Consider the following 16,601-nt stretch of genomic DNA (forward strand, 5'->3'; position numbering starts at 1 on the left):
CCCCGGAAGCGGATGCGGCCGGGAGACAGCGGGATGGGAGGACGCGTCGCTGGACAGGTAAGTTTAATTATAATGTTTATTATTAATTTTCTGCTTTTTTTACAGCCCCCCCCATCACATATTTGTAAAGTCCGAGCTTGGGGTTCGGACACAAGTTTGCGTCATCTCCGGGCACGAACTCGAACTTTACAAAAAAAATCGGGTGAATCCGCCGATTCCAATCATTGAGGGGTTCACCCATCACTATCTAAATAGGGTGTTCATTTAATGCTACAGGAACTGTTTATCAGTCAGAATGTGTAAAAGTACAGACACAGAGGGCTATTAAATGCATAAAGTGTGTGAGAACATGAGGAACCTGGTTATGAAGAAAATTTTGAATGAGCAACACAGGGATAGTTAAATAAATGTGCTGAGGTGGTAAACCAGTGTGAAGAAATGTGTTTTTAGGGCATGCTTAAAACTGCGGGTATTGGGGATTAATCGAATTATCATGAGTAGTGCATTCGGAAGAATTGGTACAGCACGCGAGAAGTCTTGGAGAAGGGAGTGGGAGGTTCTGATTATTGAGGGTGTTAATCTTAGTCATAACCTTAGGCAACCTCTTGCCTTATGCCCAACCTATAAAATCTAGAAAATTGAGTATTATTGAAACTCAGTCTGCATTTAAACCGATTACATAACCTATATATTTTTAATTTGTTACAGATCTCAAACATTTTCTTTTGATCTTCTAGCAATATAATTTTCACTGGAATTGTAAAAATTAAAGTAAAAATTGCACAACATCAATCATATGAGAAAAGTGGAAATCAACAGGTTGAGCGTGAACATCTCTGAACACTTATTTCTACTAGTCATAAGCAGGTAAAGTTGAACATTGAAAGTTCACTTCTGTACAACCTAGGTAACCGTGAATATGTTTAGTCAAGCCCTATGTACTTTGTAACGGGGTCAGCTGCCTACAATTTCTGACCATCTTTCATTAAAAGCATTTCCTATGTACCGTCCAGTATATTGTTTTCTAGGCTGCTTATGTATTGCACATAAAAAACAATCCTTAATAAATCTTTTTTTGTGTAATCTTGAAATAATATTTTTAGAAGCTTCTTACAGATACTAAAAGGGGGTTATACTGCTTAAATGTCCATAATATATGTTATATCAGAGTTTTAGCCTGAGCAGTCTGGTCACTGAATATTCTCACCTTGCCAGGAGCAAACTATTTTGTTGCCAAAGGCAAACGTAGCATTATGTAAAATTATTCCAGCTACTTTTTATAACTTATGTGTAGTTTAACACCAGGCAATGGCTTTTGACTGAAAATGGCCTGTTATAGACCTTTGACAAAATATTTGACTGTTTAAAAGTATTTATTCCCTATTAGAATTATTGCATGAAAATGTAATTATTGCTGAGGATCCTGACCATCATTTACCTGTCCATGCCCTAAGGCATTAAATGAATGTTTAGCATCTGATTCTGGCCACAGTTATTACAGACAGTAATAGTGCTGCTGGCTAAGCGTGAACACCAGTTAAACCATTTACTATTTTAACCCTTTGGGCTCTCTCCCACTTGCGATTAAATCAGACGAAAGGAATCCAATTTAAAAATCTGATTGCATTTGCACCAGTTTGGTCCTCTGCTCCTGTTCTCAATGACGCCTTTTTTCCAGTTCTGATCGGATCGCAATCAGACATAGCATGCTACAATTCCATGACAAATTCGGATCGCCTGCACCCATATAAGTCTATCGACCGAGTGCACTGTGTTTCAACGCTGGCTCCAACAGCAGAGGAGATGGAGAAACTAATTTCTCCGTATCCTCCATAGCTGTGCTCCAGTTTTCTGATGCAAGAGGATCGGAGCGCAGAGCACTGACACTCGGCTCACACTCGCAGCAGAGCAGGAGACGGGGGTCATTAACATATCGTATTCGATGCTCTCACATCAGATGCCATATGGTAGTGTGACCCCGGCCTATCTCGAATATTCAAAACTTTTGAGTAAAAAAGCATTTTCCCTCATGCCCATTTTCAAATGGGCCAAAATTATGGTGGCCTTAATTCCTTCCTTTTAAATGAATAAAGCATATAACTATCGCAACATTGGCAAGGAAAATTCTTTCTGGCCATAGAATAACTCTTACTATGGCTGGGGTAACACAACCGTATTTTCACTCATTCGAGAAAATCTGTCCGAGATTACAAATAACACTCTGGTCACAGCTTGATCCAATTTTTTTTTGCATGTGACGAAGATGGAAAAGAACAATTCTCTATCTTCTCTATTCTGTAAGTCCATGAAAATTGGACTTCATTCAAATGTCATCTAAGTGTGGTACGATTTTTTTGATAGATCTATTGGTTTATATGGTCGAGTCGGATATGACAATCGAATGCAACTTGGTCATGCTGCGATTTTTTTCCTCAGTCCAAGTTGGACATATGCAAGGAACTTAAGAATTACATCGGTCCAAGTGTGATCTGATGTTTTGTCGGACTGGGCTTGAATACAGTCTTATGCACTATCCCTGCATGTGTGAGGAAAAATTAGCACATTAAGGGGAACCCATGCCCTCAAACCTAGCAGCTTTTACATATGTATGACTAAATTATCTGCCTAACCAGCCCGGTATAATGTTATTCAGTTTAATTAATGTTTTAAAAAAGCATGTATAAGGTCTGCTTTCTCTATGCTAATTAGGGCTTTGACAAGTTGATGAGGAGTTAGTTTCCTCAGACTAATCAAAAAAAGAAGGGAACAGCATCCAGTCCAGGTGAAAAAAGATGAAAAAAAACTTTATTCCGCCATAATACAACATTTCAACCAATGAACATTTTGACCTCATTCTCTGTGGGCATGATGACATAATTTGCACGAGCCAGTGTCGTCACCTGCTCATGGAAGCATTGTGTATGTGTGTAGCTCATTTCGTCAGCGTCACTGTGCCCCTGTAGCGCCGAGACGCAACGAGCAAGACCTGAAGTTCAAAATAACCAGGAATTTGGCACATCTTTCAGCTGCTATGCTGCCCAATGACATTTGCTACAGTCTGGGACAGGAGTATTTTTCTCCTACAATTTTCAACGTCTGATCTCATCTTTAATCACCCAACATGGGGTCAGCCTTTCGTCTAGCTGCTTCAGGGGCACAGCTTCTTTTTAAAGTCAGCGCTTTCAAAATATTCCATGATTCTTTATTTTTCTAAGTACATAGTAACATAGTAACATAGTTTTGAAGGCTGAAGGAAGACCTTATGTCCATCTAGTTCAGCCTATTTTTAGTGCAGCTGTTCTGCATTGTTGATCCTGGGGAAGGCAAAAAACCCACAGAGTCGAAGCCAATTTTCTCCATAGGGAAAAAAATTCCTTCCCCTAAGCTGGGTCAACCATCTACCTATAATATTCTGTTATTCGTAACCTTCTATACTGTTACTCACAAGAAAAGCATCCATTCCTTACAAGATCCATCCATCCATCCATCCAAGATTGAACACTCTTCCATGGGAATATTCAATGACAGGAGTTGATACATTATATAGCCAATACATTGGTGAAGTAAACAAAATATACTTTACCCTTAATGTAAGCACCCCCTTGGACATATCCGTTTTCAGACGGATCCTGAAAATGAAGAAATTTAAAGGAATTTTTTTTTTTTTGTCCGGCACCCAGAAAGAAATTCGGGTTAAATCAGTGTTTGCAGGATCCGCCAGAGAAAAAAACGTTACAAGCTCCGTTTTGAAATTTTTGAGGATGGTGACGGACAGCAACTTTTGGCGGATCCTCACAAAAAACGGATGCAACGGACAGCAATCCGTCACAATCCGCCATTAATGCAAGTCAATGGGAAAAAAACGGATCCTCAAAAAAAAATTGAGGATCCGTTTTTTTTCAAAACCTGGCGGATTGTGACTGATTGTAAAAAACGGAAGTGTGAAAGAGGCCTTAGCAGTTATAAAAATGAAAAACATGGGGCTAAAACATTTTAGTGATAAAAAATAATTTTTCTTTTTTTCACTGACCAATAGTATAAAATTCTATGGCACCCCTAGATGAAATCATTGAGGGGTTGTATTTGTGAAATGGAGTCACTTTTGGGAGTCTGCTTTTGTTCCATGACATGGACTGTGCCAATGTGACATGGCGCCACAAAACTATTTCAGCAAAATATGAATTACAATATGGTGCTACTTCCTTTCTGAGCTTAAGCAGTTTTCGATTACATATGGGGCATTGCCAAACTTAAAAGAAATTGTGGCACAGGATCCAGGTGAAGTGCTAGTGGATGCACTGCTGTTGAATATATTCAGATAGTTGATAATATTTTCAAAAGCTTTATTGGACAGGTTTCAAGTCAATGCGTTTCGAAGTCATACACAGAACTTCTTCATCAGGACAAAACCTATGGCAGCTGTCAGGGTTGATTTACTTATAGGCGGTCTTTTTTTTTCACTTCATTCTTACTTTGAAAAAAATCTTGTGCTTTGCTGTTTGTATCAGATACATTCAGCATTTATCATAGGGACAGTTGCAGGAGCAGGGATAGTGGTAGAATACAGCCTCAAGGCATAGCTTACGGCTTTGCAGTTCATTGCTAAATTTATATCTGCTGCAGGTGACTACATTATTTTTTTTAAGTGAAGAAATTGACTATAATGTCATTCATAGAGTATTTCGTGCTTGGTGTTAAATTTCGGTGGTATATAACACTCCAAACAAAGTGATCACAAATATTTTTGGATTCAGTTTGCCATCCATAGAGTATTTCATGCTTTGCGTTAAATTTTGTTGCTTTATAACATCCCAAAAAAGCATTCAGAATTTTTTCTGGATTCAATTAGTCATCCATACAGTATTGTGTGCTTTCTATATTTTGTTGGTATATGACACTCCAAAAAAGCATTCCAATTTTTTTTTAATTGAATTTAGCAATTCATACAGTGTAACATGCTTGGCAGGCTACAATGCCATAAAGATGGCAGAATCCCATAAGACTTCAGAGAGAACAACTAAAGGTAAATTGGAGCCACACCAAGCTGGCACGACAGCAGAGATCGCAGGAACCTTTGGTCTGAAATCAGCTGCTAATGCCCGAATCCAGGCCACATTCTTCACCACTGGTGTTTTTGTGGACTGCAGATGTGATAGCCAGGAACCAGCAACTAGTGAGTGCACTGTGGGGCCTAGGCTTGTTGAAATAGAGAAGGAGGCGAGCCATGACCAGGGCTGGAGATATGCTAGCAGACCCACTAGCTTCAAGCTGCTGAGAATTGGCGTCCCTGGGGGAGGTTGTTACATACGACTGCCAGCGATATGGGAGTCCATAGAAGAGTTTGGGACCCATCATTACATATCGTTCAGCCAGCAGGCAGTAGAAATGTAAAACTTGCCTCAACAGCTCAAAGAGTAGATGGCTGGAACCAGGGTCACGTTCCTAAAAATGAAGGGGCAACATCACTTGTATTCAGTGGGTGTGATCCACGAAGGAAGGGAGCAGGATGAACTCTACTTGTGAAATCAACGGCTATTGGAGAGGCTCCTCATGACAGCTCAAGACAGGACTACTAAAAACCTCTAGAGATGGGACAGTCCTTTGGGTCCCCTCCTATGCAGAAGCATGCAATGGTGTAGAAGACTAGGGAGCTGTCACCCATTTCTATGTGTGAAGGGCTCCAGCACTAACCGAAGCTGGGTCACTTACAATCGAGAAACGAGAAGAAGCAGAAACCTGAATAGGATTACTGTATTATCCTCCTAACAATTTTTTCCTGGCTTTGCACTGTGTGCAAAGCCTTTTCAGTGTGGGAGTACATTTTAAATACATAGGGTTTAGTCTTAATTATCCAGACATAAATTCAGTAATCCAGGAGAAATAGATTTATCCGTATGTTGACTTTTGAATTTATGTGTTGCTTTTCTGTTGATCAAGAACCATACACTTTTGTCATATGAGTCTTAAATGTTGATCTTTGATTTTTTTGAAAGGCTGATTTTTGCCTCTTACATCAGCTCCTACAGGTTACTGTCTGATATCTTTGAAATAGAGTGATGCAGGGTCATTGAACAATGGATGTTTGCTTAACTGATTAAATAATTAAACAATGCAATTTAATCTCTTCTCCCCTTCCCCTTGACCTGTGAATGATGGTTTGAAGGATAGCTGTGAACTATAAAAATGGGGTATGCCTCTGTAACATGAGAGCCAAAGAACCAGAGACTTCACAAAACCACAGTCAGAAACACTCTACATGATAGCTGCCAGAACATTATGGCTCCGTGATGAGGTACACAGATTTGACATTCTACAGGATGACAGATTAAGGGACCACGGCCCCGGATGAAAGAATACAGATGTGCTTTAATTACCATTTCTAAACTCATGAATATGTTTTTGGAAGGCAGTATTTGGACCCACCGGTCAATTGAAACCATGGAGATGTTCGGAGAAGCCAGGCTGTGACCCTCTGGTCATTTGGCATTGTACCTCAATGGACTGTCAACTTCCTAAGCTTGTTGTTACTTCCTCTGTGTGTGCCACAGGTGGGTGTAGTCAGCCCTGGAATCTCTGAAGTCACAGCTGCTCTTATCCCGGCGAGTCAGCAGAAGGATGAGACTGTAATTTTGCATCATCTTGGGTAGTTTGCTGGGAATGTTCTATGTGTTATTTGACTGTTTTGTGGTTCAATAAAGTATTGCCACACTGTTTTACCCTCACTCTGTGCTGTCTGAGTAGTATAATGCTCATGGTAAAAGGAGAGCGGGCATTCGTAGGGATGCATCCTGGTCCATGTGAATTTGGCTAGTGGACTAGAGCACCCACTGTGTCTCCACATACATCAACTATACTTTCAAAATATTTGACTGAGGCCCACCAGTTGTTGCCTTTCAGGGGTCTATGGATGACTGGATGACCCTCCTTATATTTTTTCCTGGCATTGCACTCTGTGCAAAGCCTTTATGAGTGTACAGTAGGAGTACATCAACTACATTTTCAAAATATTTACGTTCAAAAAATTTTTCTGAGTTGAATTTGTCATCCATAGAGTATTGCGAGTATTTCTCCTGATGTGGCATCCCCGCCTTGTGCCAGCACATGTCCAGGAATATTATCCATGAACTTACCAACATGGTTACTGGGACTGTTCATTTAAGAACCTACATGTGGACAAGCATTTGTGGCCAAGGATGCTACATTTTCCTGGGTGAGCATCGTGGAGGCCGGGGCAGAGTCCTACCCTGGAACGGTACATGTTCCACCGACACAAGGATTATTGGCCCTACTTCTATCAAGGTTTCTTCCACCTCCTACACTAGTTCCTTTACCACTTGCTGCTCCTCCTCATCCTCCACCTCTGATGTGCTATCTCAGAGCACATCATCCACTTCAACGAGAGGCTGGAAGCTTTTCAGCACTGCCTCAGCAAAGTTGCACCAGGCTCTGCTGAAGATAATTTATCTAGGTGTAAAGATGGGTGAACCATGAGTGTTCAGGTCCTGTGAGTTCAGGGGGTCCAGCTGAACATTTTAAAAAACTTTGGTTTGGTTACCAGAATGGTACCCAAACTCAAATCCGAGCCCAGACCCCATGCAAATGAATGTTAAGCTCGAACATGAGGGTGTCTCCCACACTGTCATCTCTGTGGCACACAGGCTCTGATTGATGGTAACCAGAGCACTACAGTTCTCACCTTTTCAAACAGATTATAGCATGTGAGCCAGCAGCTGCAAGCAGTGGTAGAAAGGTTACAGCCGGTCACAGGCATCTGTTGATGAGCGTACTATTATCATCATTTTTAGCCTGCTCTCAGTTATACAGGGTGGGCCATGTATACAGATACACGTAAATAAAATGGGAATGGTTGGTAATATCAACTTCCTGTTTGTTGCACATTAGTATATGCAAGGGGAAAAACTTTTCAAGATGGGTGGTGACCATGGCGGCCATTTTGAAGTCGGCCATTTTCAATCCAACTTTATTTTTTCCAATGGGAAGATGACCATGTGACACATCAAATTTATTGAGAATTTAACAAGAAAAACAAAGGTGTGCTTGGATTTAACGTAACTTTATTCGTTCATGAGTTATTTACAAGTTTCCCTTTCTTACAGCCATTGACATGTCGCAGAGGTTAACACATGAGGAGCAGATTGAAATTGTGGTGATGTATGGTGAACGCAGTACCCAGGTCATTGCAACAGATTTCAATGCAAGACACCTTACGCAAGAAAACTGTCACCATTCCCATTTTATTTAGTTGTATCCAAATAAGTGGCGCACCCAAAAAAGTTTGCCTCATCACTGAACATATTGTTCTGTGTAAACTGAGGGTCCTGTTCCAATTTTTGTTTTGCCCATTCTGCAAATTCAGCAAATTCTGCAAATTCCTGTTTTATACAGTTCAACTACTTTTTCTTTTGCTTTTTACCCATGACTAGTGTTGAGCAATACCGTTCGATACCCAAAAATATCGTATCGGATGGTATCGCCCGATGCAAAAAAAATATCGGGTATCGCCGATTCCGATACCGGAAGTCCCATTCAAGTCAATGGGACTTCCGGTATCGGAATTTAAAAAAGGCCTTTATTTCCTTGTTGGCTAATTCTACATAATTGAAAACAAATAAGAATCATGTAGAATGTATTGTGGGAGGTGGAGGAGACATTAAAAGCATAGTGGTTTATTCAAATCACATGGCATAGCATTAATTCCAATTTTTTTTTTCAAGACGTTCGGAGTTAAAAAGATATTGACTATGTTAACTTTTTTATATTTAGTCAGATATGTATGTTTCGCAACTTCCATGCTCTTCACCTTCTTTTGTACTTCTCCCACACTTTCTCCTTCATGATCCGCAGCAGTAGCATTTTTTTCATCAACTTTTTCTTCACCTTATTCATCTTCTTCTTCTTCACCTTCTTCCCATTAATTTTTTTTTTCCATTCTTCATATTCTTCTTATTCAGCTATTATTAATTTTCATATGCTATTTCTTCATCTTCTTCCTATTCTTCTTTTTCTTCATTTTCTTATGGTGACAGGCATTCCTGTAGTACTTATCTATAAAAGTTATCAGATTACACCTTACGTTCTGCCTGTCACAAAAGATTTACAACAGGATTTGTCCGCGTTCAGTTTGGCCTGCAGCAGCAGGCATTTTCCAGGGGCACCACGAGGAGGAACGGACTCACCCCCATTTACTGCTTAGTCTTCTTCTGCTTATAATTTTGATTTCTTCTATGCTGATTTTTTGTCTTATGCTTAATGTTCTTCTGCTTTCTGTTCTTCTGCTTTTGCTTCTTCTGCTTCTTGTTCTTCTGTCTTTTGTTCTGTATCTTGGTGGTTGTCTTCATGTTCTTTGTCCTCTTGGTCTTATTATTTAGGGTCATATTTCTGGTCTTCTTTGGTGTGGTCTTCAGGGTCATCATCATCAGGGTCATCGTCATGGAGATCAATAAGGATTACCAAAGACAATTTCAAAAAGCTTGATCTTGGAAATGTAGCAGAAGGTACAAGAAGGCTGAGAAACTGGCGAGAACCAGCAGACAGTGCTGGCACCCGGATGGGTAGCAGAAGGAACAAGAGCCAATGGCACTACCGAGGACCAACTGACGGTGCTGGACCACGGTTACTAAGCAGAAGGTACCTGTGCTAAAAAGCACTACCAAGGACCAGCTGACGGTGCTGGACCTCGGATACCGAGATGGAGGCACCTAGGCCAAAGGCTGTGGCGAGAACCAGCAGACAGTGCTGGCACCCGGATGGGTAGCAGAAGGAACAAGAGCCAATGGCACTACCGAGGACCAACTGACGGTGCTGGACCACGGTTACTAAGCAGAAGGTACCTGTGCTAAAAAGCACTACCAAGGACCAGCTGACGGTGCTGGACCTCGGATACCGAGATGGAGGCACCTAGGCCAAAGGCTCTGGCGAGAACCAGCAGACAGTGCTGGAACCCGGGTGGGTAGCAGAAGGTACCCATTGAAAGCAAAGTAGCCAGGCCGCAAGCCGGCCGCAGTTACCGAAACCCACAGTCCTACAGGGGGTCCATGTCCCATTGGCACTACGGATCCAGCCTTCAGTGCCAGTTCCCGCAGCCCACATAGGAGTCACCTAAACTGCAGGCACCGTAGAGTCGGCTAACCGGCCGCAAGACGACAGGACAACGGATTGGTGGCATAGTGACCTTGACACTACCCGGAAACAGCAGGCGTGCTGGAACCAGGCTGGGCAACAGGGAGTCCCCGTGCCAAAGACACTGCCGAGAACCAGCTGACGGTGCTGGAACCCAGATGGGTATCAAAAGCTACAAGAGCCAATGGCTCTACCGAGGAACAGCTGACGGTGCTGGACCACGGTTACTAGGCAGGAGGTACCTGTGCTAGAAAGCACTACCAAGGACCAGCTGACGGTGCTGGACCTCGGATACCGAGATGGAGGCACCTAGGCCAAAGGCTGTGGCGAGAACCAGCAGACAGTGCTGGCACCCGGATGGGTAGCAGAAGGAACAAGAGCCAATGGCACTACCGAGGACCAACTGACGGTGCTGGACCACGGTTACTAAGCAGAAGGTACCTGTGCTAAAAAGCACTACCAAGGACCAGCTGACGGTGCTGGACCTCGGATACCGAGATGGAGGCACCTAGGCCAAAGGCTCTGGCGAGAACCAGCAGACAGTGCTGGAACCCGGGTGGGTAGCAGAAGGTACCCATTCAAAGCAAAGTAGCCAGGCCGCAAGCCGGCCGCAGTTACCGAAACCCACAGTCCTACAGGGGGTCCATGTCCCATTGGCACTACGGATCCAGCCTTCAGTGCCAGTTCCCGCAGCCCACATAGGAGTCACCTAAACTGCAGGCACTGTAGAGTCGGCTAACCCGGCCGCAAGACGACAGGACAACGGATTGGTGGCATAGTGACCTTGACACTACCCGGAAACAGCAGGCGTGCTGGAACCAGGCTGGGCAACAGGGAGTCCCCGTGCCAAAGACACTGCCGAGAACCAGCTGACGGTGATGGAATCCAGATGGGTATCAAAAGCTACAAGAGCCAATGGCACTACCGAGGAACAGCTGACGGTGCTGGACCACGGTTACTAGGCAGGAGGTACCTGTGCTAGAAAGCACTACCAAGGACCAGCTGACGGTGCTGGACCTCGGATACCGAGATGGAGGCACCTAGGCCAAAGGCTCTGGCGAGAACCAGCAGACAGTGCTGGAACCCGGGTGGGTAGCAGAAGGTACCCATTCAAAGCAAAGTAGCCAGGCCGCAAGCCGGCCGCAGTTACCGAAACCCACAGTCCTACAGGGGGTCCATGTCCCATTGGCACTATGGATCCAGCCTTCAGTGCCAGTTCCCGCAGCCCACATAGGAGTCACCTAAACTGCAGGCACCGTAGAGTCGGCTAACCCGGCCACAAGACGACAGGACAACGGATTGGTGGCATAGTGACCTTGACACTACCCGGAAACAGCAGGCGTGCTGGAACCAGGCTGGGCAACAGGGAGTCCCCGTGCCAAAGACACTGCCGAGCACCAACTGGCGTTGTTGGAGCCCAGGGACAATCATGGTGTAGGCCGAGGCCTACTTGGTGGTAGTTTTAGATTGTTTGTAGGCTACAACAGACTGTCAACGTGCTCCAATTAAGCATCTGTCTCCACTCTGTTTCCAGGATTTCACGTGACCACCAACACCGCCAGTTTATGCGTACAGCAGCCGTCTGCCCAATCCACACGTGTTGCTGTGTTACTGGGATTCTGTAATGTCAGCAGATCCCCTGATGTGTGTCTGCCACTGTCGCCTGCTCTGTCCACATTCCCACCGCTTGCAGTGGGAAGGTGGACAGCGCAGGAGACAGTGGCGGACACATATTGGGGGATCTGCTGACATTACAGAATCCCAGTAACACAGCAACACGTGTGGAATGCGTGGACGGCAACTGTGAGCAGGAACTGGCGGTGTTGGAGGTCAGGGGAAATACTAGAGACAGAGTGGAGACAGAGGCCAAATCAGAGAATGTTTAAATCTGAAGTAGTTACAATTTGGAGGCAGCAGCAGTTTGCCCTCCACACAGCAGGGGATCAGCTGACGTTACTGAACCCCACTTTCACATGAACAAGTGTGTTTTTCTGTGTGGACAGCACTTCCGAGCACCAACTAGCGTTGTTGGAACCCAGGGACAATCATGGTGCAGGCCGAGGCCTACTAGGAGCCAGGTGTAAAGCTGAGGTATTTTGACTTTGGAGGGAGCAGGACACTTTGCCCTCCACACAGCAGGGGATCAGCTGACGTTATTGACCACCACTTTCACATGAACGAGTGTGTTTTTCTGTGTGGACAGCACTGCCGAGCACCAACTGGCGTTGTTGGAGCCCAGGGACAATCATGGTGTAGGCCGAGGCCTACTTGGTGGCAGTTTTAGATTGTTTGTAGGCTACAACAGACTGTCAACGTGCTCCAATTAGGCATCTGTCTCCACTCTGTTTCCAGGATTTCACGTGACTACCAACACCGCCAGTTTATGCGTACAGTAGCCGTCTGCCCAATCCACACGTGTTGCTGTGTTACTGGGATTCTGTAATGTCAGCAGATCCCCTGATGTTTTTCTGCCAATGTCTCCTGCTCTGTCCACATTCCCACCACTTGCAGTGGGAAGGTGGACAGCGCAGGAGACAGTGGCAGACACACATTGGGGGATCTGCTGATGTAACAGAACCCCAGTAACACAGGAACACGTGTGGAATGCGTTGACGGCAACTGTGAGCAGGAACTGGCGGTGTTGAAGGTCAGGGGAAATACTAGAGACAGAGTGGAGAAAGAGGCCAAATCAGAGAATGTTTAAATCTGAAGTAGCTAAAATTTGGAGGCAGCAGCAGTTTGCCCGCCACACAGCAGGGGATCAGCTGACGTTACCGAACCCCACTTTCACATGAACGAGTGTGTTTTTCTGTGTGGACAGCACTTCCGAGCACCAACTGGCGTTGTCGGAGCCCAGGGAAAATGAGGTAGTAGGCCGAGGCCTACTTGGAGCCAGGTGTAAATCTGAGGTTGTTTGACTGTGGAGGGAGCAGGACACTTTGCCATACACACAGCAGGGGATCAGCTGACGTTACCGAACCCCACTTACACATGAGCGTGTGTTTTGTCTGTGCGGACAGCACTTCTGAGCACCAACTGGCGGTGTCGGAGCCCAGGGAAAATCAGGTAGTAGGCCGAGGCCTACTTGGTGGCAGTTTGCGATTGTTTCTAGACTACTACTAACTGTCAACGTACTCCAATTAGGCCTCTGTCTTCACTCTGTTTCGAGTATTTCCGCTGGCTTCCAACCACGCCAGTTGCTGCTCTGAAATGCCGTCTGCACAACCCACACTTGTTCCTGTGTTACTGGGGTTCTGTAACAGCAGCTTCTCCCTAGAGGTGAGTCAGGCAATGTCTCCTGCTCTGTCCACATTTCCACTACAAGTAGTGGGAATGTAGACAAAGCAGGAGACATTGCCGTGCTCAACTCTGGAGATGAGCAGATGTTACAGGACCCAGGTACCACAGGAACAAGTGTGGATTGTGCAGACGGCACTTGAGAGCAGAAACAGGCGGTGTTGTAGGCCGGAGGAAATACTCAAAACAGAGTGGAGACAGAGGGCAAATCAGAGAACATATTAAATCAGAGGTAGTCAGAAGTTGTAGGCAGCAGGAGAGTTTGCCGTACACACAGCAGGGGATCAGCTGACGTTACCGAACCCCACTTACACATGAGCGAGTGTTTTGTCTGTGCGGACAGCACTTCCGAGCACCAACTGGCGTTGTCGGAGCCCAGGGAAAATGAGGTAGTAGGCCGAGGCCTACTTGGAGCCAGGTGTAAATCTGAGGTTGTTTGACTGTGGAGGGAGCAGGACACTTTGCCATACACACAGCAGGGGATCAGCTCAAGTTACCGAACCCCACTTACACATGAGCGAGTGTTTTGTCTGTGCGGACAGCACTTCTGAGCACCAATTGGCGGTGTCGGAGCCCAGGGAAAATCAGGTAGTAGGCCGAGGCCTACTTGGTGGCAGTTTGCGATTGTTTCTAGACTACTACTAACTGTCAACGTACTCCAATTAGGCCTCTGTCTTCACTCTGTTTCGAGTATTTCCGCTGGCTTCCAACCACGCCAGTTGCTGCTCTGAAATGCCGTCTGCACAACCCACACTTGTTCCTGTGTTACTGGGGTTCTGTAACAGCAGCTTCTCCCTAGAGGTGAGTCAGGCAATGTCTCCTGCTCTGTCCACATTTCCACTACAAGTAGTGGGAATGTAGACAAAGCAGGAGACATTGCCGTGCTCAACTCTGGAGATGAGCAGATGTTACAGGACCCAGGTACCACAGGAACAAGTGTGGATTGTGCAGACGGCACTTGAGAGCAGAAACAGGCGGTGTTGTAGGCCGGAGGAAATACTCAAAACAGAGTGGAGACAGAGGGCAAATCAGAGAACATATTAAATCAGAGGTAGTCAGAAGTTGTAGGCAGCAGGAGAGTTTGCCGTACACACAGCAGGGAATCAGCTGACGTTACCGAACCCCACTTACACATGAGCGAGTGTTTTGTCTGTGCGGACAGCACTTCTGAGCAACAACGGGCGTTGCTGTAGCCAAGGAAATAAAGTTCAGGTCATAGAAACATGAACACAACAGGAGACCTGGATCCTGTTGCCAGCCAATTATTTATTCTGGAAGAGGACTGGCAAATTCAGGTGAGATCCAGGCCTTGTTCGTTTTCACAAAAGTAAGCCGGTCAACATTATCGGTGGATAGTCGCGTGCGACGGTCTGTTACCACACCACCTGCAGCACTAAAGACACGTTCCGATAATACACTGGCAGCAGGGCAAGCCAGCACCTCCAATGCATACTGGCTAAGCTCTGGCCATGTATCCAGCTTAGAGACCCAATACTTGAACGGGGAAGAGTCGTCTGGGAGAACACTAACAGGGCACGACAAGTAGTCTGTCACCATCTGACGGAAACGTTGCCTCCTGCTGACTGGAGCCATCTGTGATGGTGTAGCCGTTTGTGGCGGTCCCACAAAACTTTTCCACATTTGGGCCATACTGGCCTTGCCTTGTCCTGCGGCACTGCCTCTGCTACCTCTTTGTGCAGAGCTTCCTCCACTGCCTCTACCCACATGGCTGCTTTGAAAATCACTACCAGCAACACTTGTGGGGGGAATGGAGAACATGATGGCCTGCACAAGTGTTTCTTGGTACTCCCGCATTGTTTGCTCCCGGTTCAACTGTGGTATGAGGCTTTGTAAGTTGTCCCAGTAGCGAGGATCTAGGAGGGTGTACACCCAATAATCAGCTGTGTGGAGAATGTTGGCGATGCGGCGGTCATTTAACAAGCACTGCAGCATGAAATCAACCATGTGCTGCAGACTGCCAACTGGACTGGAAATGCTGTCCCCAGTTTGAGGCAGCATCTCTGCCTGCTCAGCATCACCCCACCCTCGCTGTACACACTGACTACTAGAGCCTTGTGTACCTCCCTCCTCTGGAGAGATGTGTTCCTCCTCTTCCATTGACTCCTCGTCATCCTCCTCACTAAGTGTCCCCTGCCTGGGCCTTTGTGTGGAAGCACGTTGCGCAGACTTGCCAGAAGCAGATGGCATTTCTGACTGCTCATCCTCGACCTCTTCAAAAACCTCCTCACTTAGTGCCTGTAAGGTTTTTTGAAGCAGACAGATGAGGGGGACAGTCATGCTGATTAGTGCATCATCTGCACTGGCCATCCGCGTGGAATCATCGAAGGCACGCAAAACTTGGCAGATGTCCCTCATAGTGGCCCACTCAGTGGTGGTGAAGTGTGTCCGGCGCACAGTGCGACTTGTTTGCGCCTGATGCAGCTGGTACTCCATTACTGCTGCCTGCTGCTCACACAACCGCTCCAACATATGTAACGTTGAATTCCACCTGGTGGGGAGGTCACATATGATGCGATGTTCTGGCAGGCGGAATCGGCGTTGTAGAGATGCAATGCGTGATCTTGCCATGCTGGAACGCTGCAAGTGAGCACACTCTAGGCGAACCTTGTGCAGCAGTGCATCAAGATCCGGATAGTCCCTCAGAAAGCTCTGCATGACCAAATTGAGCACGTGTGCCAGACATGGTATGTGAGTGAGGTTGCCTAGGCCCAGAGCTGCCACTAGATTTCGGCCATTGTCACTCACTACCAAACCTGGCTGGAGATTCGCTGGCACAAACCATACATCGCTCTCCTGCTTGATGGCATTCCAGAGCTCCTGTGCTGTGTGGCTCTGATTCCCCAAAGAAATTAATTTAAGGATGGCCTGTTGACGTTTGGCCACACCTGTGCTCATATCTGGCCTAACAGGCTCACGCAGTGCTGATTCCGAGGAACTAGAGTAGGAGGAGGACTCAATATGTACAGACTGCATTCCTGCAATCCTTGGAGTTGGCAGAATACGTACAGAGCCACTCTCCAGATCTGTACCCGGCTCCACAACATTGACCCAATGGGCAGTGAGGGAAAGGTATCGTCCCTGTCCATGGCTACTGGTCCACGCATCAGTGGTCAGGTGGACCTTGCTACTGACGGCATTTAGTA

Source organism: Dendrobates tinctorius, unplaced genomic scaffold, assembly GCF_039654945.1.
Source record: "Dendrobates tinctorius isolate UK_male_01 unplaced genomic scaffold, ASM3965494v1 ptg000029l, whole genome shotgun sequence".
NCBI classification, from domain to species: domain Eukaryota; kingdom Metazoa; phylum Chordata; class Amphibia; order Anura; family Dendrobatidae; genus Dendrobates; species Dendrobates tinctorius.